Source organism: Sarcophilus harrisii, chromosome 2 (genome assembly GCF_902635505.1).
Source record: "Sarcophilus harrisii chromosome 2, mSarHar1.11, whole genome shotgun sequence".
NCBI classification, from domain to species: Eukaryota; Metazoa; Chordata; class Mammalia; order Dasyuromorphia; family Dasyuridae; genus Sarcophilus; species Sarcophilus harrisii.
The window spans coordinates 546,938,630-546,958,396 of NC_045427.1; the positions used below are offsets into that span (position 1 = coordinate 546,938,630).

The window sequence follows — 19,767 nt, forward strand, 5'->3', positions numbered from 1 at the left end:
TTTTTCTCTCTATCTCTGTTTCTCTGTCTCTGTCTCTATCTCTCTCTGCTTTTTTTTTTTTTTTTTTTGGTGGGGAAGTGTCAGCTGCTCTTTTTGGGGACCTAATACTTTCCCAGGTTCCTCACTTCCTTGGGGGTCTCAGACTTTCTGAACTTCAAGGAATTCCCAGACCTCAATCTTCCTCCTATTCTTTGTCACTGATTCCTAGAAATTCCTACCCTGATTTTTTCCCCATTTACATATGGCATTTTAAGGCTCTTGAGAAATTTTACATGAAGCTTATGCCTCCCCAGTGCCCAGATGAATCTAGGCAATATCCACTTAACCATCAGACAGACTTGAAGTTAAAACCTTTGTATTCTTTTGAGTTTGTTTGTTTCTAAAGAATTTTGTATTGTATGTTTTTTCTTCGATCTTGGACATTAAGGGTACTATCTAAAAAAGATCAAACTAACTTGCTTTGTATTCTTTGAAATAACATTTCACAAGCTTTCACTTCCTCTTCACTTCTCTTGGGATACTTAGTTTCCTTCAAGGCTCATCTCAGACACCACCTCTAAGAAGCCTTTCCTGATTGCCCTAGTCATTTGAGCTCTGTCTTTTCTCCAATTAATAGCATTTCATTATCTATGTAAGTATTGATTCTCTGGTAAAAGGAATACTATTTAAGGGTAGAGACTGTTTTTCCTTGTATATATAGTTCATACTTAATAAACATTTAATCATTTAGGCTGTTTAAACTCCAAAGAGAAATGGGAAGGATCATCATTTCCTTATGGAGATTATAATTGGTGTAGACAGTATTGGGGAAGTTGGAGTTTAGAAAGAGAGTAATTTCTTTACTCAATATCTCTTTCTTTGTAGTTGTTTTTCCATAAAAAATGTTTTCGGTTTTAATTCTGTTGTGTAAAGAGAGACAGAGTGAGGAAAGTTCTGAACTTCTCCCATTCACTTCTGCTTGAATTATTATAACTCTGAATTCCCCACTTAATTGTGCTGTGTGGATTTGGATTTTTAAAAGAGAGAGAGGTAGAGAGATTAATCTCTGCATTGGAACTCCACTGGGCCTGTCTTCTCTTCTCAAGGTCCTTGATTCCTCAAGCAGTTTGCTCTAGGGCATCCAGTGGGTGAAAATTAGACTGGCCCTGCTGGGAGATTGTTGGAAAAAAACACAGCAGATTCTAATGCTGACCTAGCATTTTCCCTGGCAGAGTGACTATATTCTCTGCTTCTGGGAAGCCTCCTGATTTCCAGATTTTTAAGCCCAGTCTCTGGTTAGACTTGTCCTATTATCTCATATTCTGCATCCTCATTGATTCCGACGGCTGGACCTCTGGACTGTTGTCATTTCTGTTCTTCCATGGGAATGATGATGGAGGTATGCTTGTTTCTATTGAATACTCTTTTAAACGATTAAAAATAATTGTTTGGAAATCCATCTAAGCTAGGGAAGGCAAGCTCTTTTATATCAGCTTAAAGAGGAAGGGCAAGCCTAGAAGTAGGAATGGTTCAAGACACCGGTTCTTCCCAAGCTCCCAACTTGATTTATAAACTATCCCGAACCCCAGATTGGATACTTACTGGTCTCCTGTTCCAGAATTCAGTAGGCTCTGCACCCTTGCCAAGTCACGTGGAAGCTAGTGAATGAAAACCATCCTCCCTGTGTTTGAGACTTTCCCAGCGGTGGCTTCCGACTAGAGATGGCAATCATAAAGGCATTGAAGTCCACCCTTTGGTGAGCTCTAGAAGGGCAGATTTTAGCCCTAGGAAAGATATTAAGTTATTCCCTCTATTAATCGCGCCGGGAATTCCCTTTAAAATGTCTCGGTCTTGCCTCCTGAGGTCGGAAGAGATCCGAGCAGAGGTGAAAAAGAGGTCGGCGCTGCTTTCTCGGCTCTGAAGAATCAATTCTGATTTCAACTCCTTTTCCCGCTGGTTCGGGCTGAGCTGGGAGAGGACTCGTTTATCTTTGCTTCTCTCGGTGGCTTATCCGTCATTTCTCCGGATAGCAGAAACTGTAGGAATGACGACCCCTGCATATATCTATCAAAAAGATCAAGCGCCTCAAGGAACCTTGGAAATCACCTAATCCAAGTCTCTCGTTTTACAAAGAAACTGAGGTCTGTCCAAGATCGCCAAGGTAAGAAGGAGCAGAATCAAGATTCAAACCCACGCCTCTTAAATTCAAAGCCGGTGCTCTTTCCATTAAACCAGGACAAAAGTGGAACTGAGTTTCTTAGGCAGAAGAGCCTTAGGGCGATATGTTTACGCACCATATTATACGTGTGTACAGATGTGTACGTGTTGTGCGTTTGGGGGTGAGGAGGGGGGAGGGGTGTGCCTCATTTCTCAGACATATTTTGCAGCTATTTCCTACGAAGGGCCCCGGGGTCATTATTAACTGTGTTCCCGCCTGCTGAGCGTCCCTTCATTCAGATAAATTCCCCTTCTCTCCAATCAGACATGGCTGAGAAGGCTCAGGACGGAACGTGGCTTGTACTCCCAGAAGATGGACCCTAGAGAGGGGTGAGTTGATGGCCCTAGGGCTAGGTGTCTGCCTCCATTGTCTTTCCGTACTCAGATTCAAGAGCGTGTGTTCTGGCAGATGTGGAATTGGGTGAGCCCCGTCCAGAATCTGCTCTTAAACCTTTTCCCGGAGCCCATAGGTAGGGATAGCCGGAAGAATTCTGCCTCTAGAATTCAGATTACTTATACTTTACACATGCTTGTGGAGAGTGATGGAGCAGGATTAAGGGGGTTGAAGATATATTCCTCCTTCCCCTCAGTTTTTCTGGTTTAAAAAAAAAAAAAGCTTTCCTTTTTAGTTCCTTTTCCCTTTGGCTCTCTCAAGTAGGGACTTTATTTCCAAAGGAGTTGTAGCTAGAACAGATGTTAAGAGAGGTGAGACAGGCCTAAACATATCTAGAGAAAAAGCAAATGTGTTCTTACATGCACTCCCCATACCCTCTGCTTCTTTATTCTAGCCTATGCCCCAATCCTTTCTGCCTTGTTCTCAAAGCACCCCATCTTTTCTTAGCTGCAGAGATGAACAGACTTTCTTTCTTTCTGAAATGTGGGGCTTGTTTAATGCTAGGAAAATCTTAATAGCTTTTGGCTCTTTCATAAGGTGAAAGTTGGTGCAAGGTTCACAACATTTTACAGATGCCAGAAGTGAACCTCTGATTTTAGGGGTCTGAAATAGACTCCTGGATCAATGATACATGTCATGTGATTTAGTCTAATTCAGAGAATCTCTGTTTTCTCACCTAAATATAATAACTCTCATTCATAAGCAATTATGTTATTCATATTTTAGGCTAGAGAAAGAAAAAAGAACACCTTTGAATTGAAATTCTTCTTGCCTATATGGCTTTTTGTGATTAGGCCGAGGCCCAAAGTTTCAGTAAGCCTATTGCCTTCTAATAGCAACCAAAGTTTGACCCCCTCCCCTCCAGATATCTGTGGGCCATCAAATATAGACTAAATCTGGCTGGAAAGAAGTCCCTTTTACTTGGGCTTGGTAGACGCCAAGATTGGTGGTTAGGGTTTAATAAGGGGTATCCTGAACTTAAAACACTACAGGAAAAAGGTTAGGAATCAAGGGGAAATGTTTGGTAGCTCTTATAGTGCCTGACACAGTACTTTCCACACAAGAAAGGCATACAATAAATGTTTACATGGAGACAGCTCTAAGACCAACATCTAGACACTTACTTCTCATTATTTCTAGCTCACTTCTGGGGAGGAAAGTCTCCCAGGTTAGAGGTCACGGGAAGAGAGGATGGTGAAGAAAAAATCCTGTCTTTTTGATACCCAGAAAGTGTTCAAGAAGAGCAGAAAGAAGGAAGACCTCGGAGAGTTCTGCTGCCCTACCCACCCTAGTAGTGCCACAGGCGCAGCAGCTCCCAAGCTGCTCGGTGCCAGGAGGCCATTTTGATGGAAGCAAAGAGCCTTCTGCAAGATAAGATGGCTGCATGGGCACGAGGTAGGTTGCAGCGCGCTAGGTCTGATGAGCCACCTCCTTCACGCCCCCTCTCCGCCGACCCTCCCCTCAGTGCCCACGGAAGCGTAACAATGAAATCGAGCTGGCACAGCCCAGTTTTGTCTCTGCCACCTCTTCCTCCTCAGGCTGCCTCTCCCTCCCCACCCCCATGCCCCATCCTCCCAACATCAGAAATTAATTGAATTAACACAGACCTTGCTAATTTTCCATATGCGCCTGCGTGGTCCCCTGCCTCCTGTTCCAAACCCATCCAAATGACTAGGGAAAGGGTTCGTGTGTCATGTTGGCTCCAGTAGGGACTTTTAAGATTACCTAATCCAACCCCAATCTTCACGAACCCTTACTCTACAAATTAAGAAATTCAGATGAAAAAAGAGGGGCCAAATTACCTTCCCAGGGTAATGTGGTAAATTTAGTGACTGAACTAGGATGAAAAGATAATTCCTCAGACTCTCGCTGGGTCCGAATTAGCTTTCTACTATAGCACGATGCCCTTTGAACTGCTTCTTGGCAGTGAACCTAATTACCCGTGGGCTCCTTCCCTCACAGGTTTGTTTTGGGAGACATTAAAGAACTTTATGAATGTGAATTTCTTCTCTTACCAAACATCTTTAGCTCTATCTTTCCCAACTCGGGGAGCTGGCATAGAGACCATGGAGAGTATTCTTTTCAATTGAAGACCAAATTGAACCATTCTTTTCCATGATCCATATCTCTCAACATCTATTCTTCTGCTTTTTGGAAGACTTGACTAGAGACCCAGGAAACATTCTAAAGCACATATTTGCACTTTGTGGGTTGGTTGTGTGTGTGTGTGTGTGAGTGTGTGTGTGTGTATTTTACCATAATCGTTTAGTAATCATTCCTTCCTAGATAGATGTGGGTACCCCTTTTTAAAAAAGAGAGAAGAAGAGAGAAGGAAGGGGGAGATGGAGGCAGAGACACAGAGATAGCAACAGAAAGAGACAGAGAAGAGGAAGAGACAGTTAAACCTTCTTGAATGTAAAATGTTTGATTTGGGTAGAGGTCCTCTGAAAGAAGCTTGAGTTTATTGGGTGCGAAGTCCTTCCCATCCTCAGTCCAGTTCGCTGGAGTCAAAGTGCACGAAGTAAATATGTAGGGTTAAAACAATTGACCCCTTTGTTTCGTATACAATTGGGACTTAAACAGTCTCCTTTCTTTCGGAGTAATAGAATCTTGTATCCCTTTGCCCTAGGGGTAGTAGTTTGGAGGGAAAAAAATTCTTGCCTTCTTCTAAATCCAGGAAACTTGAATCTCAAAATTAAGCTCTCTGTCTTCCTCCATCCAGCCAAAGGCAGTGGCTGTGCCCTGAGCTTGGTTGGAGGATGTAGTGGGGAGTGGGGAGGATGGGGAGAGAACTGGGAGACAAATGCCTGGTTTCCTCCCACCCTCTAGACTAGTGCATTTGCATATACGTGTGTGAGTTTTGTGGATGAGGAGGATGGGTTTGGAACGAATGGGGGAAAGATTTGGGTAGAAGGGATCCGACCTAGCGTTAAGATCAAGGTGTCTAAACCCAAGAGCTTCTTCTGCCATCACGTCCTAGGTGCCCAAAGGTGGAAATCTTTGCTTTCTTCCCCTCTGGGCCTTGTGGTTTGTCTTCCAACTCTGGCTGTCTGAGTCTGAAGCCAGCCAGCCCTCAGGCTCTTGGGGGGTCTTCTCCCCACTCTGCACCACAGACCCGCCAGCGGCGCCCATTATGTCTGGAGCCAGGAGGCCTGAGCAGATGGTGAGCCGTTGTGCAAGGTCGTAGTCTACGGGCTACTCCAGCAAAGAGTGTCGAGACACGGTTCAGGACCAGACCAACCATATCCTTAGCTCCTTGTTCGACCTTTGGAAGCCTGGTCTACACAGCATCTGAATTGCCAAAATATTTAATCCCACACCCACACTCTTACATTTCCCAGTTTATCAATGCAATTAAGATATGAGTAATGTGGCAGTTTGGTTTCCTGAATGATCAGTCTTATTATTCCAGCTTTCCCTTAAATTTGACCCAGAGATGTGTGGCTAATGAAAAATTTACAGCTGGCAACTTTTCCCTTTAACTGTGTTTCCATGATTTTACTGGGTAATATATAGGATATAAACCTTATAGAGATAGAGATAAGGATTGTATCTATGATTTCAATGATTTAGGGACCTCCCAGATGAAGAAACTCCTACCAGTGCTGATCAGCACCTTCACTTGGAATTTATAGTCTTAGAGAGCTGGCTAAAACTTTGTGATGGTAAACCTTAGTTCAAATCCTACCTCTGACCTAAATATCCTATGCTATATCTAGATAGCCATTTATATTAGTGTATACAAGCCCTCTACAGGATATGTTTGTATATGTTTTTATGCTTTTGTGTGTGTGTGTGTGTGTGTGATTTTCTCAGAGAATCTGAGAATTGGAAAGACTCTTGGAGATGATCTAGTCCAGAATCTCCTTTTGCAACCGAGGAAACTGATACCCAGAAAAGTGAAGTTTCTGGGCCACGGCACCACAGTTATGAATTCAGTTATTACTAGAACTTAGATCTTCTGACTCCTATACCTTTTCTATTACACAATATCTCTCTTAATGTGAAGAACATCTATGATGTACCCAGGTTAATGCAAAAATTTGCCACTATGCTAGAAAAGGGCTCATCCCCAGCCTCGATCTTAGGTCTCATAGATTCTTTCACTTAGTTTGGCATAGGAATACACTCCTGGAAGAGTGCTGTACCTGAAATGGAGACTTTGGGTTCAAATCCCAGCTTCACCACTTACTATCTGCATGACCTTAGGAAAGTTATCTCATTTTTCTGGGCCTCAGTTTCCTTTTATGAAAAAAAGAAGGTGGGGGGTAGTGAACTAGATAACCCTTGAGATCCCTTCAGCTGTAAGTCTTTGATCCTAAGATTCTAAGGCAGTTGGTTGGAGTATGGTTTGAATGTTGTTCTCCTTAGTGTGGAATAATTAACAAAGGAAATACTATTGAAACTTTGTGCTGAGCACCTCCTACAAAGCTCAGGAGTGCTTCCAGATTCTGACTTCAGGACCTTGGACACCATTAAAAGCTAAGCCAAACAGCAGAGTATTAATGAACAACTAAATAGAGATAGGAACTCTGGCAAGATAACAAGACCATTGAGGAAAGGAGGGCTGGGCTGCAAAGCCAAACGAGCTTTTCTGCAGACCACAAAGTGTAGCCAGACAGAGTTTGAGACCAACTCCAAAAAGAATGTTGGGGAGCAGTGTTATCCACAGCTTCATGGCTAGCAAGTTAGGACTAGCTGAGGTAGGGTAAGGATCAAGACAGGGACTGGGGTCTTTGAGCTCTCTTTTTCCTCTCTCTTCAGGTCCAGTGAGCAAGCCTCCTGCTGGCATGGAGTGTGGAACTTAGTGGGCACTGAGGTGCAAACTGAGCTAGAAATGGATGAAAGATGCTCTCTTAGAAATGCATTTTATGTACCAGTTTGCACATGGGTATTTGGTTTCCCTAAAATGACAAAATAGGTGGTACATTAGCTTCACTCTCTTCCCCAAGTACCATTTTCTCTTTTTTTCTTTTGTTGCTAAGAAAGAAAGATTTGTCTTTCAGACCACTCTTTGCTAAAGCTTCTCTATCTCCTCTTCATTCTTACAACAGAAATCCTCTGTTCATTGCTTAGTTAGGGAATTTCTTGGTTATAGTCAAAGCCATCCTAGGAAGAAGGAAGAGTACACGAGTTATTTAACAGAAGGCTAAGAATTTGGACCTTCTGAGGGCATCAAATTATCTATAAGAAAGAGGTGGTGGAAAATTGCAGAAATAGGACAATAGGTTTTAGAGAATTCTTCTGATTATCATCTGGGGAATAACTTATAACTGCTATGAAGACAAGGATCATTTTAAAATTTTTAAATGTTTTCTCTACATTTAAAAAGCTTAGTAAAATGCTATGCACCTAGTATGTGTTTTAAAATGATAGACTAAACTGAACATGGTATAGTGGAAGACAGTTGAGCTCTGGAGTCAGAGGACAAGAGTTCAAATCCTGAATTATCTTGGAGAAGTTACTGAACTTTCCTAGACCTCAGTTTCTTCATTTGGAAAATGAGGAGGTTTGACTAGATGACCTCTAAGACCCTTTCCAGCTCTAGAGGTATGATTCTATGAGCTAACCAAGAGGAGAATCACAGAAAGCATTGGTAACTACATTCTTCAGATTCTTATCTGAGCGATTTGCTTCTTGTGATACTAATCGCATTTTGTCAATTGTTCTAGCTCAAACTACAGAGCAAAGAGCGTCCACATGCTTTTTTGTGGTTTTCTGCATCTGAATTTCCCCTAATACTCTCTGTTGGATCTGTCACATTGTTTGACCTGGTGGAGAATGGATCATTTCTCTCTTCTGATGACCATGTTACTAATTATTTTCAAACCACATTAGGTGAATTAATGAGGAATATCTGACCTGGCACAGTCATCATTTGATAAAATTGACCAGTTCTCTGGGGCTCTTTGGGTAGATAGCTTGAGTTTCCTTTCCTGTGAGGTTGATTTCTCAATATATCAGTTTTAAAGCATGTCACCTTCACAGAGTGTGACTCTGGTTAGAATTAATAGCTCTTATGGTCAAAAGACCATGTCTTTTGAAGCCCTACCAAGATTCTAGTAAGTGCTTAAGGAATTATCAGATCACCTTATCATCTGATCACCTCAAAATTTGCTTTGAAATGCACCCATCTTCAGGATTAGGGGTAGACCTACCAGCTACTTAAAAGTTAGTGGTTATGCTCATTTGCAGAACAGAAAGAAAAGAAAATTAAAGGGTACAGCTGATCTGGTAGTTTGAAAAGTAGTTGTATAAATTTATAAGTTGTATGAGTTTAGCTAAAGCTTCTTCAGTGGTTAGTCCATGTGCTAGATGGAAGAAAATAAATAATAAGCTGGGTGCAGCTAAACTTGAAACAAATAAAAGAGATTTGCGGTGGAACTCCTTTGGGTAACCTAGATATCCAAATTCTCTCCACATCCCAAGAAGGGCAAATCTTGCCTTTCATAGCTGAGGGCAGAGTGAGATATGACACCTCGTAGCATAGCAAGAATAACATCTGTTATATTGTGTCCCAATCCCCTTAAATAAAAAATTAACCCCAGACTTGACTATAACTGGCTGCTTTTAGGTAGTGCCTACACTGACAAAAAGAAGAGGAGAATTAGTAGTAGTTATTGAGATAATTCATGGAAAATCCTGAAGTAGAAGAAGATTTAGTGACCCAGATTAGATTTCTTTAAAGACTGAAGTCACCTACTAAGAACTGACCTTTTCATTTCATTTTGCCAGAGTAATGCATGTAAATAGAGCTACATATTCTCTTCATGCAGTGGTTTATGTTCCTGAAAAGTAGCATGTAAATCAAATTTAGTAAATTAAATCATAATTTAAACTACTTAAAGGAAATTTGCCATGATTCCTTTTTATAAAACATTTGTTTTGTATGTTAATAACCAGCCTTTAATTTATTTAGTGGGTTCTGATTTTTACATGTTGGATTTTCTTAAATCAAGCTACATCTGTGCAACATTCATTTTTGGCTTCTTTTACGGCTTCATTTTTTTAGTTACTTTGCAGCTGGCCATAAGGTCTAGCTCAGAGAATTGTACCTTGCCCTAAACCAAAGAATCTATTTACAACTTATTTTCTGTTTCCCACTAAAGGCTGAATTCAGTCTAGTTATCTCTTCTACTGTAATAGTTCTATACTAGTTCACCCATACTTCCCTGTCTCCTTCTTTAATGTTCTGTAATATGTCAATATTCCAACCTATTGTTCCTTTGACTTCAGAGTCCTAGACATCTCTTGACAGTGACTGGGAATGGCTTTTCTGTTACTGGGATTTTTACATCAGAAAATACCTTTTGTTCCAGAAAACTAATGAAGGTCTGATATATATGGGATTAATAATTCAGAAGAGATTAGGACTTTAACATCTATCATACTCTGAATTTGAAGGGAAAATTAAAGGTAAGCACCCAATTATTAAAAAGGCAACTCCAGAGAATAGTTCTCTCACTAAAATTTGCTATTGTGTTGCAAAAATCTGAAGCAGAGGACCACTATTCAAAGACCCTAAGATTTATTGTCATGAAAAGTTATTTTAGCTGCTTCACTATAGTTAAGTCCCAGCTAAAATCTTACATTCCATAGTGTTGGAATCCTAGTGTCAACTCAACTTGAAACAAGGTGAAAACTCAAGGGTGATGTCAGAATCTGGGCAACTGTCATCAGATTGTCTATTAGGGGTATGTAGTAGTAAGCCTGACACTACTACTTCCCCTGGTTGATAAATCACAAGTTGTCTACCTGTATTAGTGAATGGGATATTAGCTACAGATTCCCCAGTTTCCCACATCAGTGTGTGGATGGCCACTGGTTTGTAAGCACTCTCTGGAGGTGAAATGGTCAAGCCTAATGTGCCTGGAGGCAAGGGATCCATAGGCTGGACAGGAACAGATTTCACTTCTCCAGGGGATATCTCAGTAGTCTCTACTGCATACAACTCTGTTTTTCCTAATTGCAATCCTCTTTTACCCTTCGATTGTCTTTTTGCGGATTGATTGTGTAATCTCCTTCTTCCATCCGATTGCTTTTTGACTGATTGATCATATCTCACTATCGAATCTCATACTAGATCTCATACTAGCCCTGAACTCTCCCAAAGGTGTGAACCCCATTGAGTACTTAGATATTTATGAGCTCTCTAGAGGTGTGAACACAAGCATTGTTCTATCAGTATTAGCAACTTATCACCTTGTAAGGATTCACTCTAAGGTGTGAACCAATAGGCACTGTATCAATTCTATTGAGTTAACACCAGGATTCTGACATCACCCTAGAGTTTTCACCTTGTTTCAAGTTGAGTTGACACTAGGATTCCAACACCATAGGAAGTCTTTCCCAATCCTTCTTAATTCTTGTGCTTTCTCTCTGTTGATTTTTTCCAATCTATTTCATATATACCTTATTTGCCCATAGGTTTTTACTTGTTCTCTCTCCCATTCAACTGTAAGCTCCTTGAGAACAGGAGCTGTCCTTTGCCTCTTTTTGTAGTCCCAGAATCTAGCTTAGTGCAATGCACATAGTAAGCACTTAAAAGTGTTGATTGGTTGATTGAAAGGATAAGCTTTAGCTGAATATGGGAAGTGGATAAGAAAATCAAAGATTAGATATTTACTTCAAAGATTAGTAGCAAAGTATTGCTATCTTGACAACAAGGTAGTAGACAACAAGTTCTGAAAGAAGCATATTACTTAACAAGATGAACATGTTGGTTTGTTTTAATTAACTACACATCTTTGTTACAAGGGAAAAATCTATTGAGGGTATTTCACTGTGATATTTTAAAAATAAATGACAGGAATATTTCTTTAAATAAACATTTGCTTGTTTGTTTAAGCTGGGACAATTAGAAGCCTGTCCTTGCTCAGCTCACAGACCATGATGCCTCCTTTGTTAATGCAGCAACTCTTGACTAGTTCCTTAGTAATTATGATAGTGTGTTGGCATGGAGACTCCAAAGTAAGTAGAATATAAAGGCACTTTTCATTCCTCCCATCTAAAGCTTAGATGAGCTTGTATGGTTAATCTTCATAGGATGTACAAGGGGAGAATCACCAGAAATAGGTAATATGGTACAGGCATTAATAAACTGCAAAAATCAGGTGATCCAATCAAGAATTTCTCCTTAAAAATATAGATACGCCTCATATGCTAAGGACTTCTAGCTTCTTCCACCTGACTCCTAATATTTTCCTTTGTTCCTTCCACCCTTTCTATGGCAAGTCCTAGTCATTTTCACTTTCTGGTAACCATTACAAATGGTTCGTGTGATCATACCTCTGTGTATGGTTTATTGTGAAAAATATTTTTCACAATATTTTTATTGTGAAATAAATAAATAAAATATTAATAATATTTTGTTTCCTAAATCAAGTGAGTCAGCTTTGGGGAAAAAAGGGCAAGAAGCTCAGATGAAAGCGAAATATAGTTAGGGACATTTCCTGGTGCCCCACATTCCTGCTATACCTCTGTCTAACCGATGAGCAGCTATTACTAAGTCTGCAAATGTATATGCTAATTAATAAGTCTAAAACCAACCAGATCCATTGGCCTTGTGAGCAAAGTGGGGATTTAGCTTTCATAGTCTTGGGATGAACTGGGTTTCCAATCTTCTGGGGTTGGCATTTGGTAAGTGGGATAAAAGAAGAGCTAACCCTCCACACTTAGATCCTAAGAGTCTCTCAAGGCAGTGTGGAAGCAGTTCACCAGAAGCTTAATACAACTTTCATGTTCCTACTTGTAATGAATTAGATGGACAGGAAGAGGGACATAAAGGAAGAGAGGAAAGTCCCAGATAATTTACTAATCATTTGCTTTGATAGGATCATCTAACAGGAAACAGATAAAATGGACTTGTCATATCCAAGTTGTTCTACAATGTCAGGATAAGTCCCTTAATTTGCTTCACTTTGCTATTATAGAATACAGATTTCCTTAATAGTATAATAACCATTATTGTCATTCAATTATTTTTCTCAAAGTGTTTGGCACTGGGTGTTTTGTACCTGGTTTCCTTGGGCTTTGGAGAGTTTCTCTCAAATTTCCCCATGAGTTTGATGTGGGGAATTCCATTCTATCTAAATCATCATCTCCCTTATCACCCAATATCTAATATTGAGGATAAATATGTAACTTCTGAAACCTCATTCTTTAGTCAGTGTTGATATTCCCAGACAGGTGAATATATAGGGACCCAAAGTAATGATAGCAATGAACCTCTCATCTCTGAGGGCCCCAGGCTTGTTTCTGAAGCTGAAACGAAATTTCTACCAAGTAGGTTTGTTTCCATCAAAAAATTTTACATGTTTTTTCCTTCTTCTTTCTTCTCCAGTCCCCCAACTTCAGTTACCAAGATTTTTGTATGTGTGTAAAAAGCTTCTGAAATGTACCTTGGCTCAAAGCCAGTTTCTTCTTGGATAGTCCTTTTGCTCTGGCTTCCATCCAAGTATTCATATCTTCCAGAAAGATTCTTTGGTGAGGAATGGGCTTATCGTGTCCTGAAGTGTCAGATTTGTTCTTCTTAGACAGGGAATCCAGCTTTTCATCCAAGGAGAACTGGTCTCTAGTTTTAGCTCTGCTGCTAACTAGCTATGTGACCGAGCACAGAGTCACATCACCTCTTTGGGGCTCAATTTCTTTTTCTGTAAAAAGAAAGGTTGGACGAGATAATCTCACAAATATTTTTAAATTTAATATTCTAAAATATAATCTATAAAACATTCTTTTTTTGTGTTTTATGGAGGGAGGAAGTGTTCAATAGGGAAATGACTCTCTCTTAGGAACAGGTAAGAATGAAAATTTTGGTCTAAGTCTCTTTTTAAGGACAGGAATCTTGAGGATTTTAGCCTTGGGATTGGACACCAGACTTTATTCTCTCTGGTCATCAAATTCAAGAGTTCCTGGACTGTTCTTCCACTCCTATCCAATACTTCAACAAATATTTGTAAGAATTTATTATTTGTCTACCAGGGACAACTCGGTGATGCAATGTATATAACATCAGTCAGGTAGAGTCAGAAAGACTTAAGTTCCAATATAACCTCAGACTCCCACTAGCTTTGTAACACTGGAATAATCTGACTCCTTGTACAATGATTGCTTACATTTATATCATTCCTTATGTACATTTTAATACTTTTGATAACTCTATGAAACAGGTAATGCAAATAGTCTACCACCACTTTAGAGATGAAGAAACTCAAGCTTGGGGGATTTAAGTGATCTGCTCAGAGATCCACAACTAATAAATGGCAAAATCCAAGACTTGACCCCAAGTCTTATGACTCATCTTTGGTATTCTTTGCACTTCTGTTGTTCAATTCTTTAGTCATGTCTGACTTTTTTTGACCCCATGGAACAGAGCACATCAAGCCCTTCCATCTTCCATTGTCTCCTGAAATCTGTCCAAGATCATCTTAATTGTCTCCATGGAGTTTTCTTGGCAAAGACCCTGGAATGGTTCGCCATTTCCTTCCCTCTGACCTTTTTTCAGAACTCTCTACTATGATCTGTCCATTTTGCGTAACCCTGCAAGGCATAACTCATAATTTCATTAAGTTATGAAAGTCTCTCCACCAAGACAAGGCTGTGATTCAGGACTGGATTTTCTATACTATATCACACTAAATCATAAGTAGATCTATTCTTTTCCGTATTTCACTGTCCCATGATGTTGTCCTTTAATCCAACCATTTTTTACTTGGTATAGAACATTTTAATGAGACAATTTGTTTTCTCCTTAGGCAGATAGTGGAAAATGGGAAAGATATTTGCCTTTTAGATGGATTCACTTGGTGCTTTGGTGTTACTAATTCAATTAGTGGCAGAGATGGTTTGGGTGGGGGAGGTGGTGAAGAAAAAATATATAGTTCTACCATAGGCCCAAGAAAATGAGCAAAGATTAAGTCTACCTAAGTTGCATTTGAATGATTTCTAGCTCCCTAGAGTAAAATGAGGATGTTTTACCTTTTCCCAGCAGTATATTACCCATGAGGCAGAGCTGCCCTTCTTTGAAGCCCTTCAATTGGTTCTCAAATTCCCACACAGGGACTCCACTTTACAAAGGAATCAAGAAGAAGAAACTTCAGGATAGAAGTTTAAGTGAGTATTAAGGATACTATGTGTGGGATTGTGAGCTTTAGCTCAGGTGGGGTGGATGGGAGGGGAGACTATTTTGTATGAGAGGGAGAGACAGACAGAGAAGGGAATGTTAGCAGTCATGATTACACCTCAGTTTTTATCAACCTTCTTTAATCTCATTGTTTTCTCTTCTTTCTTCTCTCAGACTTCTCTTTGTGTGAGACCTAAGAACTTAGTGTGATATCTGACATTTCATGGAAATACCTTCCCTTTCCTATACTGGATTTATACTCCATGAGCTGATTCTAGAATTAGCAGGCTCAAGGAAGACATGCTTTCATCAGTTCTCTGATCACTCAATAAATACTGTATTTATTGAACAGCTACTATAGACACAAAAGAAGTTTGACATGGAGTTATTTAGTTGGGAAGGCAGGATGAATATATATACAATATTTAGAGCATAATGTGATCTTGTATAGAATTAGGCATAAACTTGTGTTGCACACAAGGGTAACAAGTAAGAAGGGAGAGAATAATATGATTTGAAGTAGTCGGGGAAGATTTCATAGAGGAAAAGTCTTTAAAACTGGGCCTTGTTTAAATGGATTTGCTAAACTAGACAGAGAGGTGAGGGAAAGACTGAGCAAACATTGGGTGGTGAGAATTAGTATGTAGACTGGCTTACTAGAGTAGAAAGGATGTACAAGGGAGTATGAGAAATAAGGTTGAATAGGTAGAGTTGGGTCAAATAATGAAAGATCTTGAAAGACAAATAGAGTTAAACTATATGTAGTAAATGAAATGGAATCATTGTACATTCTTAAGCAGGGGATGGATGTGAAACAAGATTAATCTGATAAAGATGTGCTGGATGGATGGGAGAGAGGGAAGAAAGAAAGGAGAGACAGATAGAGATAGAGATAACTAGACAAAAAGAGAAAATAGAGTCAGAATTGCTTCTATGATGACCAGCCTATTCCACAAACAAGACTAGAACATAGTCTCTTTATGCTTTATGCTCCTACAAATCCCAAGTGTTATAAATATCCCCATAAATAGCTCTATTTTTATGAGGTTTGTTTTTCCCTTGTCCACTTTTTACATAGTGAATTTTCTTATTCAGCATATGTAATGATGGGTTTCTATGGATTTTCTATATCCCAATTAGAATGAAAAGTATTATCAAGTTTGGGAATAGCTAGACCTTTAAGATGCAGTGGCTTATATAATAAATGATGGGCACAAAATAAAAGTGGTTGGTATCCACCTGTGGTTTCATGCTTTACCCAGTTCCTCTATAATTTTCTTATATACCTAACTGATTACCTTTAGTTATAATTTAGACATCCTATATCTTAACAGAGTTCTTAGTTCAAACTGCCTGAAACAAATAGAATTACAAACCTTGATTTTCATATTGTCTAGACACCTCTCCCATAAATTAAAAGCCAAAATAAAAACAACTGATTTTATAGTTTATGGTGTCCTATGAAGTTTAATTAGTTTAATAAATTACATATTATGAATGTCTTTGTAGAAGATTCCCTTCATCTTCTGAAGTAAATTAAAAAGTATTTGGCTCAAAATGCTTAAAATTCTATTTAGTGATTAATGCCATACTACCAAAGAATCCTAAATTCAATAGGTTAGTGAAGAAAGCACTGACTTGGACTAGTTCAGAACATGTATTCATGTACACACCTGTGCACCCATACACCCACGCCACATCCACTCTGAAAATAACCTAGCACCTATATATAAACCAATGGTGGTAGATTATGCACTGGCTTTAAAAAAAATACAAATATTAAATTTTAAAATATTAATCATGTACTTTTGAAGTCTGTAGCCCAAACCTGGAAATACCTTTCTCTCATTTACCCAGAAGAGGGTAACAACTATGTGCTGAAATTAAGAGCATTGGCTTTTTTTAAGTTTCTTTTTACCTCTCATGTGATACCTTATTACAATGTAAAAAAAAAAAAAGGTAGACTACTGAATTTTCTGTATTTCTTAGTCAGGGGATTCTAACTCCTCCTCTTCTACCTTCCCAAGGTGTTAAGAGTTTTATAAGAAGTTCCTTAAAATAATCCTGTGAGGTGTAGGGGATAGATAAGCCCATGCTCCCTTCACAGATGTTCCCTGTAAAGCATAGAAAAAAGTGGGGGGGGGAGGGGAAGGTTGAATACAGTTTGTACAGGGTCCTACAGAAAGTAACAGTTGGTATCCTGACTATGGCCATTGCTTGAGCATGTTTAGTCATTTTCAGTCATGACTGACTCTTTGAGACACCATTTGGGGTTTTCTTGGCAAAGATATTGGAGTGATTTACCATTTCTTTCTCCAGTTGATTTTTACAGATGAGGAAACTGAGGCAAAAGGGAATAAGTGATTTGCTTGGGGTCACACAGCTAGCGTCTGAGGGCAGATTTGAACTCAGAAATAAAAGTCTTCCTGAATCTAGGCCTAGAGTTCTCTGGAGGAAAGCAAAAAGCTTCAGTAAGCCAGCAATAGTTGATTCCGAGGATAGGTACTGGAAGTTTTTCTCTTCACACAAATGGGAAGCAAGAAGTAGCATGATTAGGGAAGGAATTCTCTAGAGTTTCCCTCCATATCTTGATGACCTCTCTTCCCCGGAGAAACTCTACTGGGACATGTACTAGGGTGATTTTTTCAAAGCAATCTGTGAGTTCTGTATTTTCTAATAAGTGTGCCATAACCAGTGCCCTATATAATAAATGTATGTCCTTGATACCTTATCCTGAAGTTGAGTTCTGACTTTATCAAGCTTCCCAGGAGAGGTTTTGGTTAACATTTTTTTGGTAGGCTGGATTAAGTCTTTTTGTATGTCTAAGCAAAGCTGCTTCAATTCTTATAATTTCTGACATTTTCCTTTTCTTTGGTGATTATCAGCTTTCTTTTCTACACAGTTTGATTCCTCCTATTGAATCTTATTGTTGTTTACTGGGTTTTCTACTACATATACAGCCTTGCTTTGAGTATAAATAAGTAATTAATTGACAACATCCATCAATTATAAGAAAAACAATGTAAATATTACTTTTAGGCTTAAAAGTAAACACACAAAGATCAGACTGTGTCCTCCCCTTTACCTAAGGCCCTGTTGTAATTTTCTTATTCTGTTCTACTCTTTTATTTTCATCTCTTTCATCTTCTAGGGCCCTTTGAAGTCTGAAGGATGGTGAAGAAAAAAAGGAGAATCTGGTCCACTGAGTCAAAAGGCAGACTGATTTTAGGTCTGGTTCAGAAGCCCAAGTGCTAAGTGAGTTAATGCTTCAGTGAGAAGTTAAATACTTCACTACAGGTTGCTATTCTGACCTCTCTATATTTATTGTGTTTGTGATTTTTAATGGTTTAAATTTGGTTCTTGATTATCCCAGAGATTTTTTTCCCTTACTGGAAAAAAAAATGTCTTTTCAACTTAGGTACATATAAAATTATTTTTTCCCATGGTACATCTATATACATTAATGTACATATACATATATGTATGTCTGAAAAGATAATATATATGTATATATTATTTCTCCTACCCCATTCTACTATTAGCCAGCTTCCTAACCATTTCTGTTCCTCTGCAGATTAGAAGGTAGACCCTTTCTTATTTAAAATGCCCTTTATTTTAACCCTTTATGTTCTTTATTTAAACTTTTTCATCACATGATCTTTCATCTCATCAGAATTTTCAGGTTTGTCTGTTTCTGTTTCTTCTAAAGAGGAGAGGAGGTGGTCTATATCTAAATTATTCTCATAGTTAAAACCCACCCCAACACATTAAGCTCTATTGTTCTTTATTGGGAGAGACTAGTGGATTCAGCCCTGAGGGAAAACACTCTTCACCTCTAAATTACAGTTTTCCTTAACTAGGATGACCCCTTTTAAAACATTCAAAACGTGGTAGAATGAAGGCTATTTTTAAAGAAGAAAATATAGAAAGTGTACCCTACTCCTTCCCCCTTTTCATATACAATAACTTCCAAATAACTCTGACTTTTCATTTTGGTCCTAGCCTGAGTCTAGAGGGGAGACTTTTCAGTCACGTTTTATTATTATTATTATTATTATTTTGCTTCGGTTTTAGCCAGATCTGAGGGGAGGTTACCCATGGAAATTGTCTCGCAGCCTTTAACCTTTCAACTCTCAGGTCGTGGGCAAGCCTGGATGTGATCTGGGCTGAATGAATATACAGTCCTGCATTCATCACACCATTGTCCGCGTGTGTGTGTGTCTGGTTCGGCCTCTATGTGTATGTGTTTCTTTTTGTGTCTGCGTGTCAGTGTCAGTCTCTGTGTGTGTCTGTTTATGTCTGCTTGTCTAGGAGCTTGTAGCCCAGAAAAGGGGGGGGGGGGGGTTTTAAAGGCCCAGATTTTCCTCTCTGTGCTCTCGGGAGATTTATAATTTTTGTACTCTCATTGTCTGGGTAACGTGCGACTCTCCGGCCAGGTGTGGTCTGACTAGAGCCCGGGCGAAACCCATCTGCTGCGAGCTCGCAGGCTCGACTCGTCCGTGGGGAACCGGGTCCCTTCGCTCTCAGTCTCTTCTCTAATTTATTAGCTGGGAAGGAGGAGAAAATGAAACGATGCCAGAAGACAATGGCAGGGATTGTGCTCGCCTCACGGCGGCTGCGGAGTGAGTCACAGCCGCGCGCACCTCATCCTCGCAGCCAGTCGCCCCCCTCTCCTCCTCCTCCTCCTCCTCCTCTTCCTCCTCCCTCTTCTCCTCTCCTCCTCCTCCTCCTGCTTCTTCTCCTCCTCCTCCTCCTTCCTCTTCTCTCGTCCTCCTCTTCCTCCTCCTCTTCCTCCTCTCCTCCTCCTCTTTCTCCTTTTCCTGGTTGCAGATTACACATCAAAGCAGGAGTTTAAAATGAAGACCCACCCCACCTTAGTGGTGTTTATTGGGATTTGGGAGGCGGGGATTGGCCAAGATTGGGTTAAGTCAGTGTTTTTATCTGAGCGATTCTCCATCCCGCCGCCTGAATCTGCAGCCCTCCGGTGCCTCCTACCTACTCATCCAGAAACCCTTTTCGTCCCAGTCCCTAGCCTCGTCCCTCCTTCCATGTCCCA

At 39.8% G+C, this 19,767-nt stretch overlaps 1 long non-coding RNA gene across 7 annotated transcripts in view; it reads left to right on the forward strand.

Moving 5' to 3' along the window:
• Positions 1 to 19,767, forward strand: part of LOC116421863 — a 54,747-nt gene that overhangs the window by 19,195 nt on the left and 15,785 nt on the right. For 4 of the 7 annotated variants that reach the window (XR_004232442.1, XR_004232443.1, XR_004232441.1 and 1 more), the window contains 4 exons: positions 2,462 to 2,526; positions 3,731 to 3,985; positions 14,577 to 14,701; positions 17,863 to 17,966. This is a non-coding gene — a long non-coding RNA (uncharacterized LOC116421863). Of the gene's footprint in view, positions 1 to 65; positions 2,141 to 2,461; positions 2,527 to 3,730; positions 3,986 to 14,576; positions 14,702 to 17,862; positions 17,967 to 19,767 lie in introns of those variants that run through there. The other 3 variants (XR_004232445.1, XR_004232444.1, XR_004232446.1) reach the window with 3 other exon arrangements.